This window comes from Cherax quadricarinatus, chromosome 46 (assembly GCF_038502225.1).
Source record: "Cherax quadricarinatus isolate ZL_2023a chromosome 46, ASM3850222v1, whole genome shotgun sequence".
NCBI lineage: Eukaryota > Metazoa > Arthropoda > Malacostraca > Decapoda > Parastacidae > Cherax > Cherax quadricarinatus.
This window is the reverse complement of record NC_091337.1, coordinates 11,176,197-11,196,780: the sequence shown is the minus strand read 5'-3', so window position 1 is coordinate 11,196,780 and position 20,584 is coordinate 11,176,197. Positions and strand designations below refer to the sequence as shown.

Below are 20,584 nucleotides of genomic sequence, written 5' to 3'. Positions count from 1 at the left end.
TGCAATTTGAAGCTAATGACATACATATTCTTGTAAATCGGTATCATATCTGTTATTTTCCATTTATCCAGTACGATACCCGTTCGTAACGTGACAACAAAATGACAGAGGAAATTATTATATTCACGGGGAAACGCTAAGCCCATAGGAGTCATACTGCTCTTGGGGCAATAAATATGGTTCCAATTCCTTGGATCAACAGCCATTAACCAGCATCCAGGCACCTCCCTGGAAGTGTAGGGGTGTGGAAAAAAATGAGAAATTTTCCTTACACTCCTGCTCACCCACCCCACCTAACAGTACCAGTAGGTACCTACAGTTCTGTTTAAGAAAACATTGCAGTCCTGTGTAAGAACTCTTAGTACTTGATGGGAGTAATGTGTTGGGTAAAAGGTATTCGTGTACCTAATTACGTTAATTACAAAAATGAATAGTACGAAACCTTCACGCCAGACACAAGTTTCTCATGTGTAAATAATGTATTCAGGGAGAGGCGCTAATCCCGTAGGGAACATTTGCCTCAGCGCACAGCACCAGGAGTGGTAGGCATCCTGGGTGTACACATGACTTAGTTTGCAGCCTCACCCGTCATCCTCACCGCCGTACATATTACAAATGCTATATGCTATTACAGTGTTAGGAATCTTTACTGGCGAAACATTTCGCCTGCGCTCTAGGCTTCATCAATCGAATAAAGGTAAATTACAGAAACTCTTGCAGACATCTGCCTTGGAAGGCGAAGTACACGAAATATAGGCAGTTTTATGTACTCAGTACATCAGCCTTGGTGCAAGGTTAAGAGACTGATTATCTTGCGTTAAGGTTGTTGGGCTAATTATATCAAACTATCTCTCCATTTCGTCAACTTCGTCCTCCGTATATAAGGATGATGTTTCCAAGAGTATAAGTCATCTCTGTATTTGACTGATGAAGCCTGCAGATTCAAGATTCCTAGTGTTGTTCATGTGTTTAACTTCCCCTTCGTACATACCTCAGAGTGGGAAGACGCCGATAACACCATCTTCCGAATTCGACAGCACGGGTTTTTTTCTTTTACACTTAATTTACAGGCTACGATTATTATTACAGGTACTGTATTATTATAATACTTAGGGCTAAACCAGTAGGGAGTCATATAGCCCCTGGGGTATGGGAAGCAATTATGCTCGATCCAAGGAAGAGGTACATTTTTGGGGATGAAAATCCCTTCACCAGCATCAAGGCGTCAAGGAACCTCCCTTGAGGCATACAGGCTAAGACAAGTTATCCTACATCATGTGATTCAAAGCGTATTGTATATCAGTACACAAGATGCCAGACGTGTACACATCTCGTCTTGCAAATGATGAAGCTGCCAACAGACCGAAAATTGGTATGGTGATACTGACAAGATGTAGTAAAAAACGTATAATCCTGAACTGTATAGAAGTGTCTATCAACAGACCACCCAACATACATTATATTCATGGTGAAACGCTGAACCCAACTGCGCATTTATCAACAGTAAACCTATTAATACAAATGCCTAAAATCCTACGGATTTAGCGCTCCCCCGTGATTATAATTAAAAATAGCTAAACCCATGTGGATCATTAAGAGCAATGAGTGATGGAGGCTTGATTCTCTGTCTGCAACACTTTCTTTGATTATAATAATAACAATAATGTCTGCAACATCACATCCTGGATGTAGTGATCCACTGATGAATATTTTGGTAGAGACCTTCGTCACAATATTCATAAAAACTAAGAATTCTCTTCTCTTTGCAGTCATGTAGTCTACCTGTAGTCTATTCTGAAGGTTATCGCCCCCCGCAGCTAGGTTCCATAAGAGGCCTCCTAGTTGATGGCCTGAGCAATCAGGCTGTTAGTGTTAGCATTATGCAGTCCAATGTAGGCACCGCAGCCTAGCCGAAGACAGCTAAGGGGTCACTGGCAATAATTCCCCTCTATATTGTCTTTCTTAGTGTATTCGTTGCACCTGTAATGTTACTGCCGATATATCTCACTACCATTCTACGTGTACTTATCTCTACCCTTAATTTTGTTCATTGACGAGGAAGCGCTACACGCACAGGTCATGTAAAGCCAAGGGAATGAAAGGTAAACGGATTCGATTCAACAAAAGGGAGGGTAACGCCAATTCTTTTTATCAAGAGTCCTCTACCGTCATCCATGTACCTCCCTTGAAGTACCTTTAGTTCACATTCCTACAATGGCAGGACTTCTATCTTTATAGCATTTTGTCTATGATGGAGTTCATTAGTACCATTGCATTCGAAAGACCTATACACCAGAACGGGTCATACAGCGCCAATGGAGTTCCTAATAATAAAGGTCTTTAGCAACTTTTTTCCTCTTATCTCTCTCCATTAAGTAAAATTTTAATGGTTCTACTACGAATGTTTACGTTACTTCCAAACTAGTGGCAAAGGCAGTATTTAATTGTTGCATTCTGTCACAGATGGCAATGCGAGTCCAGCTCGATGTTATTGAGCAAGTCAAGAGAATAGGAGAAACGTGTTTTGTTATATTCAGCAATGGAAAATGGGAAGAAATCATGTTTGATTCAAGGACTGAAGGGTAGCTCCAATTCCTTTGATTCAAGAGCATTTCACAAGCATTAAGGCACCCTCCTTGGCCAATAAAGACTATTACCGGTATTATATTCACGGGAAAGCGCTAAACTCAGCGATTACACAGTGCACTGGGAATGAGAGGTCATTAGATTTGATCCAAGGGGAGGGTAACTCAAATTCCTTGGATTAAGAGCCCTTCAGTATCAAAACCCCACTGAAGGGATAATAAAGTCTAATTAAACAGGTTGGTCAAAACTGAGCCTCCCGTCTTGCGAGGCGCCGGCCACTGCAAGCCACACGTGACTCGCATAAGAGGCAGAGTAGTTTCCGTAGCTTGGGTTTCAGTACCATGTGCGTGGGGAACGCTAAACCTGTATGGTTCATACAGCACCTGGGGAATGGGATATAATTAGGTTCGATTCAAGGAAAGGGGTGGTAGCTGTAATGAATCATGAACCCATCACTGGCATCAATACAGCCTTCTTGAAGAGGGTTGAGACCCGGACAATGCAGCACATGGTATCTGCGAAAGTTTCAATTTTGCCCATGTAAAGATGATTACTCAAGAAAAGTCATTCAAAAATCAAATAACTGTTCCTAATAATGTGGTTGCATTCTGCAACCACAAACAACCTGACAGACAAAGCTACTAATCAGGAAACTAAGTTTGAAACTGAGTAGCAAGGATAGTAAATCTCTAGTATTACATTCATGGGAGGAGGGGATAGGGCCAAATCAATAGGTGTCGTACAGCACCTGGGAGTATGAAAAGTAATCAGGTTCAATCCAAGGAAAGGAGGTTTGATCTAATTCCTGGGTCCAAGAGCCTCTCCTCGATAGGCAGACCTCAAGAATTTCACAAAGTCAGACACCATAAAACATACATGTAGATATCAAGAGTATTATTATTTGTGTAATATATGCAATAAGTCATGCAGAAATGTCTATAATATATTTCTTTAACACTGGCGTAAGTTAAGGGCAGAATCATAAGTCCTAAATTAAGGCAAGGACAGTGATAGTATCAGACTAGCACTAGACTAGCGAGATGTTGAAAATTGGACGGTGATGCAATCATAGTTCACTAAAGGATTTTGTATTTATACCATTTGTTGTCTTTAATGGAAGCATCTTGCCAGTTAATATTATAGTCGATTCTTAATACGCTGGAAAAATGCTAAACTGCCATTTGCATATCTAATGGATCTCTTTTGCTCTGTTACTCTAGTGATTATATTTCTAACTATTTGTCCTAAGTATGGATGATTACAGTCTTTGCAAGGAATTTCACATACATATGAAGACTCATATTTCATATACTACATACGAAATTTGAGTCTCCTTAAGAAAATTATGCTTCCCATTTTTATACTTGTTGATTGATAAATATATAATAAGAATATGCATAACAAGCAATTTTTTTAAATGGGCTCCAAAACTAACTTATTAACCTAACCTTAATTATTACAAAACCTAATAGTATAACTAATATAAGTAAGATTAGGCTAAATTCAATTAGTATTATTTATCATTATGCAATATACATGTATTTATATGTTCATATTCATTTCTTTTCCATAATATTATGTTCTGAACATCCACAATGGTTTATACAAGAAAAAGGTAAAGTAAGAATCATTATGATTGTATTCACTGAAGCTAATAAACATAAACACAACACAATGAGGACTGACATTAAATTGCTATCTCCCAAAAACTTGTGTAAAAACAGGGAAAAATATAATCTTAACTCACAACAATGTAAGCAAGAGCTCGAACTAAATGAGTAATTGTGTAATTAGTGGATTCACTATCAGCCAGTTTTACCATTTCTAATCTTTGCACTTCACCTTGGCTTAAACACTACTTTGTACTTATGTCCAGGATAAATTTTATCATTTTATTTAGGAAAATTGGTTTGTTTTCTTCAGATTTTTGATTAGCTAATTATACTAATATCATCTTTAACCAATTACATTACCACACAGCAAAAGCTGGCTATTAGAATATAAAAATCTAGATTAAGGCAACACATATGTCCCTTTAAAACTGGTAGACAGGTAGACAACCTAACCTACTACAGGTTAACCCCACACCTTCGAATCTCCAAGCTCTGAATTCCCGCATTATGTTTATACCACACATTGCTCTCAAACACGTCTTTCCCTCCAGCTTCTTCCTCATACCATCATTTAAAACACATGATTCACACCCATATTGTAGTGTTGGTACCATTACATTCTGGAACATTCCACTTTTTGCATCCATAGAAAAAAAGTTCTTTGTCTACAGAAGCTTTGATGCACCACCCACCTTTCCCCCCCCCCCCTTGACAAGTTCATGGCTCACCTCAACTTTCATAGACTTATCTGCCAAGAAATCCACATCCAAATATCTGAACACATTTACTTTCTCCATACTCTCTCCAATCCGATATCCAATATTATATTTCCTAGATTTTTTGTTACTTTTATCACCATGATCTTTAATAATAATAATAATAATAATAATAATAATAATAATAATAATAATAATAATAATAATAATAATAATAATATCTGTATTTCTACATGTACAAGGTATACAGGCCTAGCTGACATCAATGACATACTACTATAAAGAAAGCCGCTTGTTATGCAGAGCATATCAGGCAAATTAGGTCAGGTTTGTCCCAGGATGCGACCCACACCATATTCATTTCTTTTCCATAATAATATGTTCTGAACATCCACAATGGTTTATACAAGAAAAAGGTAAAGTAAGAATCATTATGATTGTATTCACTGAAGCTAATAAACATAAACACAACACAATGAGGACTGACATTAAATTGCTATCTCCCAAAAACTTGTGTAAAAACATGGAAAAAATATAATCTTAACTCACAACAATGTAAGCAAGAGCTCGAACTAAATGAGTAATTGTGTAATTAGTGGATTCACTATCAGCCAGTTTTACCATTTCTAATCTTTGCACTTCACCTTGGCTTAAACACTACTTTGTACTTATGTCCAGGATAAATTTTATCATTTTATTTAGGAAAATTGGTTTGTTTTCTTCAGATTTTTGATTAGCTAATTATACTAATATCATCTTCAACCAATTACATTACCACACAGCAAAAGCTGGCTATTAGAATATAAAAATCTAGATTAAGGCAACACATATGTCCCTTTAAAACTGGTAGACAGGTAGACAACCTAACCTACTACAGGTTAACCCCACACCTTCGAATCTCCAAGCTCTGAATTTCCGCTTTATGTTTATACCACACATTGCTCTCAAACACGTCTTTCCCTCCAGCTTCTTCCTCATACTATCATTTAAAACACATGATTCACACCCATATTGTAGTGTTGGTACCACATTACATTCTGGAACATTCCACTTTTTGCATCCATAGAAAAAAAGTTCTTTGTCTACAGAAGCTTTGATGCACCACCCACCTTTTTCCCCCCCCCTTGACAAGTTCATGGCTCACCTCAACTTTCATAGACTTATCTGCCAAGAAATCCACATCCTAATATCTGAACACATTTACTTTCTCCATACTCTCTCCAATCCGATATCCAATATTATATTTCCTAGATTTTTTGTTACTTTTATCACCATGATCTTTAATAATAATAATAATAATAATAATAATAATAATAATAATAATAATAATAATAATAATAATAATAATAATAATAATAATAATAATATCTGTATTTCTACATGTACAAGGTATACAGGCCTAGCTGACATCAATGACATACTACTATAAAGAAAGCTGCTTGTTATGCAGAGCATATCAGGCAAATTAGGTCAGGTTTGTCCCAGGATGCGACCCACACCAGTCGACTAACACCCAGGTACCCATTTTATACTGATGGGTGAACATGGACAGCAGGTGTCTTATGGAAACACATTCTAATGTTTTCCAGCTGTACTGGAGATTTGAACTCTGGACCTCAGTGTGTGAGCTGAGTGCGCTAGCATTCTGCTCAAACACAGCTCACACAGCTCTCCCAGAAGAACCCTGTAATGGGCAAAAAGTAACTGTGACAACTCCCACTTTATACCAAATTTCTTTTAATCTTGCACCTCTCCTAACACCCTATCATTAACTTTTACAACCTTACCTATATGTTAAACCTCACTGGCTCTCCTCTTGAACTCCTTCAATACTCTTTTTAAACTCTTTTTATTTTTATTTTATTTTATTATCACACCGGCCGATTCCCACCAAGGCAGGGTGGCCCGAAAAAGAAAAACTTTCACCATCATTCACTCCATCACTGTCTTGCCAGAAGGGTGCTTTACACTACAGTTTTTAAACTGCAACATTAACACCCCTCCTTTTTACTCTCCATATATAATTTCTATGTTATAAAAACCTCTCATGCACTAACTTTTTTCCCTTACAACCCTCTTTACCTTATAATTCCACCAACTGAAATCATTATAACTTGTGTGATCCTATGCCTGGATTTGGTCATACAATGTGTTTTTGTGATTTATGATTGGCCATTCCTTATATTAAGCCTGTAGGTGGTCCTGTGTAGACTGTCGTGTATGTGATTGGTGCCAACAGCGTGCAGATTTGATGTGTTGCTGTTGTAGTATGCTATTAAATGAAAGGGTGGGTAAGAGTGTAATGTCATGTGTGTAAGTAGGTCTTTTCCTTTTGAAGGATACACGGTGGTGTGTTGAGGGGGGGCATTATTTATGTACCTTACATATGCCATGTCGTGTGTCTGTCCTAGCTAAGACACTGCCACGGACTAGTGGTGCTTGGCGCTACAAGTAATGTATATTTATTGTCTGGTCTTGCTGTGGAGTGGTTTTCCCTGCAGATCCGCATAAGGCAATGTTATAAGGATTATGTCTTATTCTGTGCTGCTCAGATAGCGCCTTAGGATTTAGCATTAGGGCTCTCAAAATATTGTTTGTGGTAGAGACACTGTCCCAGTCATGTATGTAGCCTCGGTGTGGGGCTTTTGTTGTGGTTGGTCTGCGGCTGTGTCCATCTGTACCACCTAGGTGAGAGAAAGTTATGTCAGGGTACGTTTCGGTATTTGTCATTGTCTGTTAGCTTTAACACACCAGTTAGCCAGTGTGAATGGGTTGGGGTTTCTTGGGGGTGTTAAATGTGTTTTTATGTTCTGGTGTGCTTTGCACAGCGATGTTATTGTTATTTATTCATATTTATACATTATGTCGTAATGTAATGTTTTAAATAAAATATATAACAAAAATCCACCAACTACTCCTCTTCCCTCCTGCACCCACCCTCCTATACCCACAAACTGCTGCACACTTTAACACTGCATTCTTAAATCTCCCCATATTACTTTGTCTCCCTCATTACCTGCACTGTCTCTCTAGATCACCTTTCTCCCAGAAGTTGCTTATATCTTATCCTAACTATTGTCCTTAATTTATTAACTTTCACCTCACTTTTTCTCACTGATAATATTCTCCTTGTACCCCAGCTACCTCTTACTGTCACTGTAACTACCACTAAGTAGACATATGACATCCCTCTTAAAAAATATGCACATCCAGAAGTGAACCCATCAACCTTTTATCTACTAATACATATTCTAATACACTGCTGTTGTTAGGCCCTGTATAATGTCTCACGTATTTATTTATCCTCTTCTTAAAATATACAGGGTGTTTCAGAGAGATAGACCCTATTTCAAAGCAATTTGCTCTGAGATAGGGTCCATCTTTTACAAACACACTGTATATCACCTATTACCAACTTATTTCCATATATAGCTCAACTGGAGGCCCCCATTACCATTTACCCTGGAAATGCAATACTATTTCTGCTCTAAAAAATCTGAAAAAAAAAAAAAAACACTGCAGGGAGGTGGTGGTGTCCTATACCAATGCCATGTCTCAATGCCTAGTCAGGATGGTGCCCACCCAAGGGCTGGGACCCATAAAAACTAAACCAAGCTCCACACCAAGAATACTAAGGAAGTCACTGTACTATGTTGCTAGAAATTTATTTATTTATGTCTTTGCAAATAGTACAGCTGGTTCAGCTCTGTCACACCCTTGAAGTGAACCCACAAGGCAAGACATACAGGCAAGTCTCCTTACACCTATTACCCATACTCTCCTAAAAGTGAGTGTGTACCTGGGAGATAATCAAATGTTGGCTTGGGAGATCACAGGGCAAACCCAAGGGTTAAATATATCTTAATGGTGAAAAAACCAAAGAGCTTCCAGTCTGCACATGTTTTGTTAAACATATTCCACTATCTCAAATAAATGAAAATAAAAATATTTATTTCTATCGATTATACAGTTGTTGCAGTACTCGAGATTTGCACCTCATTTGGTTACAGTTATGATACAATTATAATGCAAAAACAATCTGACTAATTCTAAAACTTACATGCTAATTAATTTAGTCCTAACATATAATTTTAGGCACTGTCTATCAGTACAGCACGATTAATTCATTACAATTGCAGGTTTGCTGAGACAGGTTACAAATGACAAGTTGGACAATTCCATATAAGCTACACTGATTTGCATCAGATCAATAATGTACTTTTTGTAAAGTGGTTAGAGTGACAATAAGGCATTATAATATTAACCAAGTTTCAAGACAAGATAAGCCAGAGGATCTGCCTGCAGCAGACAAGCCACTAGAGCTTCTGCCACAAGACAGGACAAGACAAGCTACAAGATCTGCTGGTCCAAGACAAGTCACAAGCTCTGCTGGCACAAAACAAGACATACCACAGGATCTACTGGCACAAGATAAGGCAAGCCGAAAGATCTGTTGTAAAAAGACAAGAAAAGCCGACAAGCCACGAGAGCTACTGACTCAAGACAAGACCAACCACAAGATCTGCCGGCACAAGATTATTGCCCAAAAATAAAAATAATAATAATAATACTCACCAATCCTTCCAATGCAGAATAACAGACGAATAACTGAGACGCATTCAAATTATATATATATAAATATACATACAATTCAAACCTATACCACCAAAAATTAACATATCACAGAAAATTGTAAATATTTAGCTCATTAGTTGCAAGTATTTTTTATTATCACTGGTACTATGTTATCACTCCAGCGTATAATTATAAAACAGTGTTATATTTGGTGTCTGCTGTCAGTACAGTCACAAGAGGTTGATAATAATGCACCAGAAATAAAAAAAACTGATCCAGGGATGTCAAAAATGTGTTTTCATAGTAAGTTCCTTGTTTACATCGTAGGTGGCAGCACTCTGCTAGTATATACATTATTAATATCCATCTTACACCTAAATTATCTTCTTAATATGCGTTTATGTGTAGCAGTGTAACAGTGTGGATTGAACTGTATACTGGAATTTTTTTTTATTCTGAGTTAATTATGTTTTAGTCACTTATTATATATTATAAAGCTACACATTATTGTGGCCAGTGTACCAATATTTTTTTTTTTTCTTTTTTTTTTTTGGGGGGGGGCGATTACAATGTTATATATTTTTCTCTAACTTAGCACCCCTCAAGGGAGGTTCCTTGATGCTGGTGAGGGGCTCTTGATCTAGGGAATTGGATCTGTACTCCAGTTCCCTGAATTGAGCCAGAATACCTTCCATCCCCCCACATGCGCTGTATAACCCTACGGGTTTAGCGCTTCCCTGTGATTATAATAATAATAATCTAAGCACAAATTTTAGCGGCAAATTTCATTGATTCCCATTAATGTAAGCTCTGCTTTTATATTAGTACGTAGAAATCATTCAGCATATACTATCAAAGATAAGATAAGATTTCGTTCGGATTTTTAACCCCGGAAGGTTAGCCACCCAGGATAACCCAAGAAAGTCAGTGCGTCATCGAGGACTTATTTCCATTGGGGTCCTTAATCTTGTCCCCCAGGATGCGACCCACATCAGTCGACTAACACCCAGGTACCTATTTGCTGCTAGGTGAACAGGACAACAGGTGTAAGGAAACGTGTCGAAATGTTTCCACCCGCCGGGAATCGAACCCGGGACCTCCGTGTGTGAAGCGGGAGCTTTAGCCACCAGGCCACCGGGCCACCAATATAGGCCACCGGGCCACCGATCAAAGTAATTGCTAACTCTGCAAAGTACACGTACACATAAATAGTTATTTTATTTTTTTATTTTATTTAGAAATTTAGCATACAAACAGAGGTACAAAAAATACAGGTAAGAGCAGCATGCCAAAGCCACTTATATGCATAGCATTACGGGCTGGCTTAAAATTAACTTAAGATTAACTAAGCAATGATGAAATCAGTGATAAGACATTATTGTAAACAGATAACTATAAAATACAAATGAGTATTACAAAGACAGGTCCAATGGTTGCATGCATTACTGTTCATTCAGTAGAATGGAGTATTCTGTTAGGTAGTGTATTTAAAAAAATAACAAAGTTAGGTTTAACATTTGTGTGATATAATTGTAAGTAACATTTAGGATATACAATTTATATGGTTCAGTTATTCAGTATTTATTTGGTTTTGAGTGAGTAAGTGAACTTTGAGAAGAGACTTGAATTTATAAACAGGTAGTGTTTCTTTTATATTTACAGGTAATGAATTCCAGATTTTAGGGCCTTTTATGTGCATTGAGTTTTTGCATAGCGTGAGATGGACACGAGGAACATCAAAGAGTGATCTGTGCCTTGTATTATGGTCATGTGTTCTGTTGAGGTTGGCAAGGAGATGTTTGAGGGGAGGGTTAATATCAGAGTTAAGTGTTCTATGTATGTAATAAGTGCAATAATAAGTATGGATGTTTTGTATGGTGAGTAGGTTGAGTGTTTTGAATATTGGTGGAGTGTGCTGCCTGTAGTGAGAATTTGTTATCATTCTAACTGCAGCCTTTTGTTGGGTAATTAGTGGTCTGAGATGGTTAGTTGTTGTTGAGCCCCATGCACAAATTCCATAGGTGAGATAGGGGTAAATAAGAGAGTGATAAAGGGCCAGGAGGGCTGACTGTGGAACATAGTACCGTTATCTTCGATAGTATGCCTACAGTCTTGGAAATTTTCTTAGAAATTTGTTGTATATGTGTATGAAATTTGAGTCTATTATCGAGGTGGATTCCTAAGAATTTTCCCTCTGTTAGCTTTGTGATAGGTGATCCGTTTATCGTTATGTTAAGAGGTACATCTGTAGTTCTGCTACCAAACTGAATGAAGTAGGTTTTGTCAATGTTTAGTGTAAGTTTGTTAGTCCTCATCCAGGTAGATATTTTCTGTAATTCGGTGTTTACAGTATTTGCTAGCGTGACTGGGCTCGGGTGAGAGAAGACGTATGTGGTGTCATCTGCAAAAAGTGTGGGTTTGAGTAATTGCGAAGCATTTGGTAGGTCATTTATGTATAGGAGAAAGAGAAGAGGGCCAAAGACACTTCCCTGTGGGACACCAACTGTACTGTACTGTTACTACATAAATTATCATACATAGCACCATATGTGTAGATTACTTAGGATAACCCCAAAAAAGTCAAAGTGACTTATTTCCATTGGGGTCATTGTGATAACTGTTGTTTAAATATGTACAAGGTATACAGGCCTAGCTGACAATGACAAAATACTATATGGAGAGCCACTTATTATGCAGAGCATTTCGGGCAAATTAGATCAGTTTTGTCCCAGGATGCGACCTAAGTAAGTATGTTAGCTTATTTAGATATACACAAATACAGTTATATAGATTATCATACATACACCCCTGTGACCCGGTCACAGACCGGGTCGCAGGGGCGTTGACCCCCGGAACTCTCTCCAGGTAAACTCCAGGCATATGTGTAGAGAACCTAGGATAACCCCAAAAATAAGTCAGACTAAGTGACTTATTTCCATTGGGGGTCGATTAACACCCAGGTACCCATTTTACTAATGGGTGAATATAGACAACCGATGCAAGGCAACACGCCTAAAGGAGATATACTAGGGATAAGGTAAATTTACTTGTGTACCTTAATATTACTGTTATATGTATAGAAAGACGCGCTAAACCCGTAAGACTCACGCAGCTCGCATATCTTGGTCTCAGCAATAATAATTTCTACAAGTACACAGCGTATACATCCCAAAATTGACATCAATGACATACTGTATAGAAAGCCCATTGTTACGCAGAGCATTTCAGGCAAATTAGTTTAATTTTGTCCCTAGGATGCGACCCATACCAGTCAATTAGCCCAGGTACCTATTTACTGCTAGGTGAACAGAGACAACAGATATCCTAGGGAAACACTTAATGTTTTCACCCGTACTGGGGATCGACCCCGGTACGGGTGTGAGCTGAGTGCGCTACCAACCGAGCTACTGGACACCCTAAAGAGAGGTTGCTCTAATTCCTTAGATCAAGAGCCATTCATCACCAACTTCATGCCACACCCTCTCCCCTTCCCAGTTGAAAATTCTGGTGTTAGGAAGTATAAATATTGTTAATATATTCACAGAGAAAAAAACATTAGAGCTGTATGAATCAGTCTTTACTGAAATTAGGTAAAAGTAAGTTTTATTTTGGTGAAATTTAGACATTTTTATAAGATTATTTTATAAGATTATTATTATTATTAGTAATAATAATATTATTATTATTAAATTCGTGGAAAGCACAAAATTCGTAAGGTTCATATTCAATCTATGAAAGAGGAGGGTAGCTCCAATTCTTTGGATCAAGAGTTACCTTAAAATAATGAAGATGTTCGTTGCTACATATTCAATGGAGATGGTCGCTGCTGCATATTCACTGAAGATGTTTACTGTTACATGTTCACAAAAGATGTTTGTGGAAAATTGCATTTATCTGTATGTATAATTATGTACATAACAGTAAATGAACATAGATAATTATTATTTATCAGTTAGACAAGTAGGAATTTGGGACACCTAGGTCGCAAAAATGTCCCCCTTCGATACCTACCACTGTCATATCCACAAGTTGCTCTGGACCTATTAATTACCAATGAAATATGTATAACCAGGAATACTAATAATATAAATTTTGTGGACTGTATATTAAAAATAATAAATGGTTGTATATATACACAATTATATAACAGAAGGAAAATATATCTTAATATCACTCACCAATTTGACTGGAGATTACCTGGAGAGAGTTTACCTGGAGAGAGTTCCGGGGGTCAACGCCCCCGCGGCCCGGTCTGAGACCAGGCCTCCTGGTGGATCAGAGCCTGATCAACCAGGCTGTTGCTGCTGGCTGCACGCAAACCAACATACGAGCCACAGCCCGGCTGATCCGGAACTGACTTTAGGTGCTTGTCCAGTGCCAGCTTGAAGACTGCCAGGGGTCTGTTGGTAATCCCCCTTATGTGTGCTGGGAGGCAGTTGAACAGTCTCGGGCCCCTGACACTTATTGTATGGTCTCTTAACGTGCTAGTGACACCCCTGCTTTTCATTGGGGGGATGGTGCATCGTCTGCCAAGTCTTTTGCTTTCGTAGTGGGTGATTTTCGTGTGCAAGTTCGGTACTAGTCCCTCTAGGATTTTCCAGGTGTATATAATCATGTATCTCTCCCTCCTGCGTTCCAGGGAATACAGGTTTAGGAACCTCAAGCGCTCCCAATAATTGAGGTGTTTTATCTCCGTTATGCGCGCCGTGAAAGTTCTCTGTACATTTTCTAGGTCGGCAATTTCACCTGCCTTGAAAGGTGCTGTTAGTGTGCAGCAATATTCCAGCCTAGATAGAACAAGTGACCTGAAGAGTGTCATCATGGGCTTGGCCTCCCTAGTTTTGAAGGTTCTCATTATCCATCCTGTCATTTTTCTAGCAGATGCGATTGATACAATGTTATGGTCCTTGAAGGTGAGATCCTCCGACATGATCACTCCCAGGTCTTTGACGTTGGTGTTTCGCTCTATTTTGTGGCCAGAATTTGTTTTGTACTCTGATGAAGATTTAATTTCCTCATGTTTACCATATCTGAGTAATTGAAATTTCTCATCGTTGAACTTCATATTGTTTTCTGCAGCCCACTGAAAGATTTGGTTGATGTCTGCCTGGAGCTTTGCAGTGTCTGCAATGGAAGACACTGTCATGCAGATTCGGGTGTCATCTGCAAAGGAAGACACGGTGCTGTGGCTGACATCCTTGTCTATGTCGGATATAAGGATGAGGAACAAGATGGGAGCGAGTACTGTGCCTTGTGGAACAGAGCTTTTCACCGTAGCTGCCTCGGACTTTACTCTGTTGACGACTACTCTCTGTGTTCTGTTAGTGAGGAAATTATAGATCCATCGACCGACTTTTCCTGTTATTCCTTTAGCACGCATTTTGTGCGCTATTACGCCATGGTCACACTTGTCGAAGGCTTTTGCAAAGTCTGTATATATTACATCTGCATTCTTTTTGTCTTCTAGTGCATTTAGGACCTTGTCGTAGTGGTCCAATAGTTGAGACAGACAGGAGCGACCTGTTCTAAACCCATGTTGCCCTGGGTTGTGTAACTGATGGGTTTCTAGATGCGTGGTGATCTTGCTTCTTAGGACCCTTTCAAAGATTTTTATGATATGGGATGTTAGTGCTATTGGTCTGTAGTTCTTTGCTGTTGCTTTACTGCCCCCTTTGTGGAGTGGGGCTATGTCTGTTGTTTTTAGTAACTGTGGGACGACCCCCGTGTCCATGCTCCCTCTCCATAGGATGGAAAAGGCTCGTGATAGGGGCTTCTTGCAGTTCTTGATGAACACAGAGTTCCATGAGTCTGGCCCTGGGGCAGAGTGCATGGGCATGTCATTTATCGCCTGTTCGAAGTCATTTGGCGTCAGGATAACATCGGATAGGCTTGTGTTAATCAAATTTTGTGGCTCTCTCATAAAAAATTCATTTTGATCTTCGACTCTCAGTCTGGTTAGCGGCTTGCTAAAAACTGAGTCATATTGGGACTTGAGTAGCTCACTCATTTCCTTGTTGTCATCTGTGTAGGACCCATCTTGTTTAAGTAGGGGCCCAATACTGGACGTTGTTCTCGATTTTGATTTGGCATAGGAGAAGAAATACTTTGGGTTTCTTTCGATTTCATTTATAGCTTTTAGTTCTTCCCGCGATTCCTGACTCCTAAAGGATTCTTTTAGCTTAAGTTCGATGCTTGCTATTTCTCTGACCAGTGTCTCCCTACGCATTTCAGATATATTGACCTCTTTTAGCCGCTCTGTTATTCTTTTCCGTCGCCTGTAAAGGGAGCGCCTGTCTCTTTCTGTTTTACATCTACTCCTCCTTTTTCTTAGAGGAATAAGCCTTGTGCATACATCGAGTGCTACCGAGTTAATCTGTTCTAGGCATAAGTTGGGGTCTGTGTTGCTTAGTATATCTTCCCAGCTTATATCGGTTAGGACTTGGTTTACTTGGTCCCACTTTATGTTTTTGTTATTGAAGTTGAATTTGGTGAATGCTCCCTCGTGACTAATCTCATTATGTCGGTCTGGGGCTCCGCGCATACATGACTGAACCTCAATTATGTTGTGATCTGAGTATATTGTTTTTGATATGGTGATATTTCTTATCAGATCATCATTGTTAGTGAAGATGAGGTCTAGTGTATTCTCCAGTCTAGTAGGCTCTATTATTTGCTGGTTTAAATTGAATTTTGTGCAGAGATTTAAAAGCTCGCGTGAGTGTGAGTTTTCATCAGAGCTGCCTCCTGGTGTTATTACTGCAACAATATTATTTGCTATATTCCTCCATTTTAGGTGCCTTAAGTTGAAATCCCCCAGGAGCAAGATGTTGGGTGCAGGAGCTGGAAGGTTTTCCAGACAGTGGTCAATTTTTAACAGCTGTTCCTGGAATTGCTGGGATGTTGCATCCGGAGGCTTGTAGACTATCACAATGACTAGGTTTTGGTTCTCGACCTTTACTGCTAAAACTTCCACTACATCATTTGAGGCATTTAGCAGTTCTGTGCAAACAAGTGACTCTGCAATGTACAGGCCAACCCCCCCCTTTTGCCTGTTCACTCTGTCACATCTGTATAGGTTGTAACCTGGGATCCATATTTCGTTGTCTAAGTGATCCTTTATGTGGGTCTCAGTGAAAGCCGCGAACATTGCCTTTGCCTCTGCAAGCAGTCCACGGATGAAAGGTATTTTGTTGTTTGTTGCTGGCTTTAGACCCTGTATATTTGCAAAGAAGAATGTTATCGGACTGGTGGTATTGTTGGTACTGGGGGGGGATTTTTTTTCCGGCATTAGTATCTGTATCTGTTGGTTTGGAGTGGAGGCCATCGACTGTGGTTCCACTCCAGGAATGACTGGATTTGGTGTACGATTTCTGCCATTTCCTGCCAGTTTTTTTTCCTTCCTGGCACTAAAAAACCTCTCCCTCTTGAGTGGCTGTGGCTACCCAGGTTTTCCCATGGCCTGGATGTTTTGTATCTTTTTGTCCCCTTTAGATGGTATGCCTGGCAATTTAAGTTATAGCACAGTCTTTCCTGTACTGAAGAGGTACACAGTTCAGGGTGAAAAAGCTTACAGGAAGGGAGTTTGCATTTTCCTGTTGTCATATGGGCATGGCATTTCCTAGGGTGGTCATAGTTGCACGTCCCATCTGTTTTTCCAGATTTCCCATGCCAGCAGATACCGAGTGCATAGTATGTGCACAGGCTTGGTTTCCGTTTGCCTTGGGTTTCTGTGACTGTATTCCCTGTTGGTGCATGTTTCCCTGTCTTACTTCTATCCTCCCTAGCACCAACAATGGAGCTCCCACCATTTGTTTTTGGTAATATATCCTCACTATTGCTAGTGGAGTCCTCTTGTTTGCTATTTCCTGCGGTATTTCTAGTTTGCAATATTGGTTTTATCTTATCTTTGACTACACTTGTTTCCCTACTATGGCTCCTGTCCCCTATGCGGTCATTCATATGTATTCCTTCCTGCATATAGTTCCCGACTACCTGGACAAAATCTCCAGCTTCACCATTACTGTCTCCCAGGACAGCATCTCCAGCTTCCCCATTACTGTCTCCCAGGACAGCATCTCCAGCTTCACCATTACTGTCTCCCAGGACAGCACCTCCAGCTTCACCATTACTGTCTCCCAGGACAGCACCTCCAGCTTCCCCATTACTGTCTCCCAGGACAGCACTATCAGCCCCCCATTTACTGACTACCAGGACATCATCTCCAGCCTTACAGTTTCTGACTACATGGCCAGTATCAAGGGCAGTACCATTCAGCCCGGACTTTTTATGTTCCCATCTGTTGTAGAAAGCTTCCAGGTTTTCTATGAAAGCAGCTTTGATGTTGACCTCTTTTAATACCCTTGTGATTTTAGTCCACAGATTTATCTCATTTGGGCATACCCAAAAACACTTCCCTGTTTTAATACTGCTTGTAGCTAGTTCTTGGATATCTGCACAAGGGGCGTGACACCAATTTCCACAGAAATGACAATTTATGCATGTGGAAGCCCGTTTGTTTGACTGACCACAGACTACACACAGCTTCATAATGATTTGAATGGTTTATTTACTGCAATTCTACTAGCAACCTCTTGAATATTCTATTAATAACCTGCTAGGTGGTGCACAACGAAACCGTTTGAAACCAGTCCAGGGTTCGGACCAGTCAAGGGTTCGGACCAGTCTATCTGATCTGATCAGTGGGTCACTTATTTAAACCATACTGGTCGGTGATTTGAGCTAACACATGAAGGATCTACTGGAAATTATCTACCCGAGTAATATGTGATTTGATTGATACAAAAGTATAACTTGCGTGTTGAAGAGCCGGTGACTGCTGGCACTCCTACAATGACGAACGGTCGAGCCTCCACCTTTGTTTATCAATCGCTGTATCTAGCTTCTCTATTTTTTTTTTTTTCCGTCTCCACCACAATAAATGCTATATTATCACTATAGTTGACTGGTGCAAATTTTGGAGGAAGGGCGCTTTTTCTGTAGTAATAATTGCTTCTCGTTGTGTATATTGCGACCGCTGGTAACTACAGGTTATATGAAATTCACAGTAACGTCTGGTATTTCAAGAAAAAGAAACTAATGAAAGTCACTCCACTTCACTAAGTACCATTATAATACTGGTTAGTTGCTACTACAACACTGTATTCTGCTATTCACTGGTATCACTAGATTATATGCGAGTACACTAGCAAGCCAGGAAGATTATTAAAAACAGCTGACCTGTGGTAAGTTTCATACTCAGTTTCATACTCAGTTTCATACTCAGAAAACCTCACTCTAACTAAATCTATGAAAATAATGCTGGCCAGAATTACACACAAATCTAGAGAGCTCTGGTGGCCTGGTGGTTAACGCTCTCGCTTCACACGGTGAGGGCCTGGGTTCGATTCCCAGCCAGAGTAGAAACATTGGACGTGTTTCTTTCCACCTGTTGTCTATGTTCCCCATCAGTAAAATGGGTACCTGGGTGTTAGTCGACTGGTGTGGGTCGCATCCTGGGACACTGACCTAAGGAGGCCTGGTCACAGACCGGGCCGCGGGGGCGTTGACCCCCAGAACTCTCTCCAGATTATCTGAGGTTCCTGGAGCTGTCTTGTCCAGTCGTCTGATATCTCAAGTTATGCAGGAATGCATATCCACCAATTTCGCCTCCTATTTGAGAGGAGTCAACACAATTTCAACCTCTAGAGCACGAAAAATTCTTCCCATTGCACCAACGTTTGTACAAAATTCAAAAACCAAGATGGCGAGTCCCGTCTGTGCAGACGCAGGCTTTCCGTTTTCTATGACATAAATATTATTAAATACAGTATGGCCATCTATTTACATATAAATACTGAATTTCTGGAAAATATATACAGTATTTTCCACACTGCGGCCGGCCGGAGTTCGTTGCTAAACGATTCAAATTACTCCTTCCTTTAGGAGACAATTCCAGCCAGTTCTGGCTTGAGTGGCTGTTCTCCTAGTAGGTCTTACTACGATTTCATCTTCCGGCATCACTTGGTCTGCGTTATCTTCCATATCACTCGTGTCACATTTCCCTCAGATTTTCATTTACGTTTGATTGAACACCTAATTCCAAGGGAATCAATTTATTAATTGTGCGTAAACTTTCCTGGCCACGACACAGCACTTTGACATTCCTGACAACACCTTGTGCATCTGGGTACAATGTCAATACTTTGCCCAGAGGCCACAATGTTCGATATTGTTCAGTGTCAATTAACACAATGTCACCTGGTTGAATGGTCTGTCGATTTACTGCCTCTGTCGCACCATAAAAGTGTTCACGTAGTGTAAGAAGATATTCCTTACGCCACACATTAGACCAATGATCACTTACTTTATTTAACATTTTAAATTTATCACACAACACTGCCGCATCATTGTAATCTTCATCACTTTCTTCCGAATTATCTCTATAGACAGGGGCAGCTTCCAATTTCCTTCCACATATTAGGTGAGAAGGTGTTAATACATCTGCATCAGGTGTATCACTCATGTACGAGAGAGGCCTATTATTTATACGATTTTCTGCCTCCACTAACAATGCACGGAATTCTTCCAAATTAATTCTCTTCCGGTGTAGTACTTTGCGGAGACACCTCTTCACTGTGCCTATCAGTCTTTCGTACAGCCCCCCCTGCCAAGGGGCTCTAGGAGTAATAAATTTCCAGGTACACCCTCACTGGGTTAACAGAGATTGAACATCGTTACTATTATTTAATTCTATCAAGTGTTGAGCACCTGCTACAAAATTTGTGGCATTATCCGAAATCATCAACCTCGGACAGGACCTCCTAGCTGCAAATTTTCGAAACAGCTGTATAAACTGTTCTGCAGACAAGTCCTGTGCCAGTTCTAAATGAACTGCCCTAGTAGCAGTACAGGTGAACAAACAAACATACACTTTCAGTGGAACACCATTTGACGTACCTGTTAAAATTATTGGACCACTATAGTCTACACCTGTTACATCAAATGGTTTCACTAATTGTACACGCTCCTTTGGCAATGGTGGAGGACCTGGGTACATATAGGATCTGGCATCCACACGGCGACATATTACACAAG

At 39.7% G+C, this 20,584-nt stretch overlaps 1 protein-coding gene across 1 annotated transcript in view; it reads right to left on the bottom strand.

Moving 5' to 3' along the window:
* Positions 1–9,817, bottom strand: part of Su(H) (recombining binding protein suppressor of hairless) — a 499,304-nt gene extending 489,487 nt beyond the window's left edge. The window contains exon 1 of the mRNA XM_070094523.1: positions 9,491–9,817. The gene's annotated coding sequence lies outside the window, so the exon portion shown is untranslated. The remainder of the gene's footprint in view (positions 1–9,490) is intronic.
* Between the last annotated feature and the right edge of the window lie 10,767 nt (positions 9,818–20,584).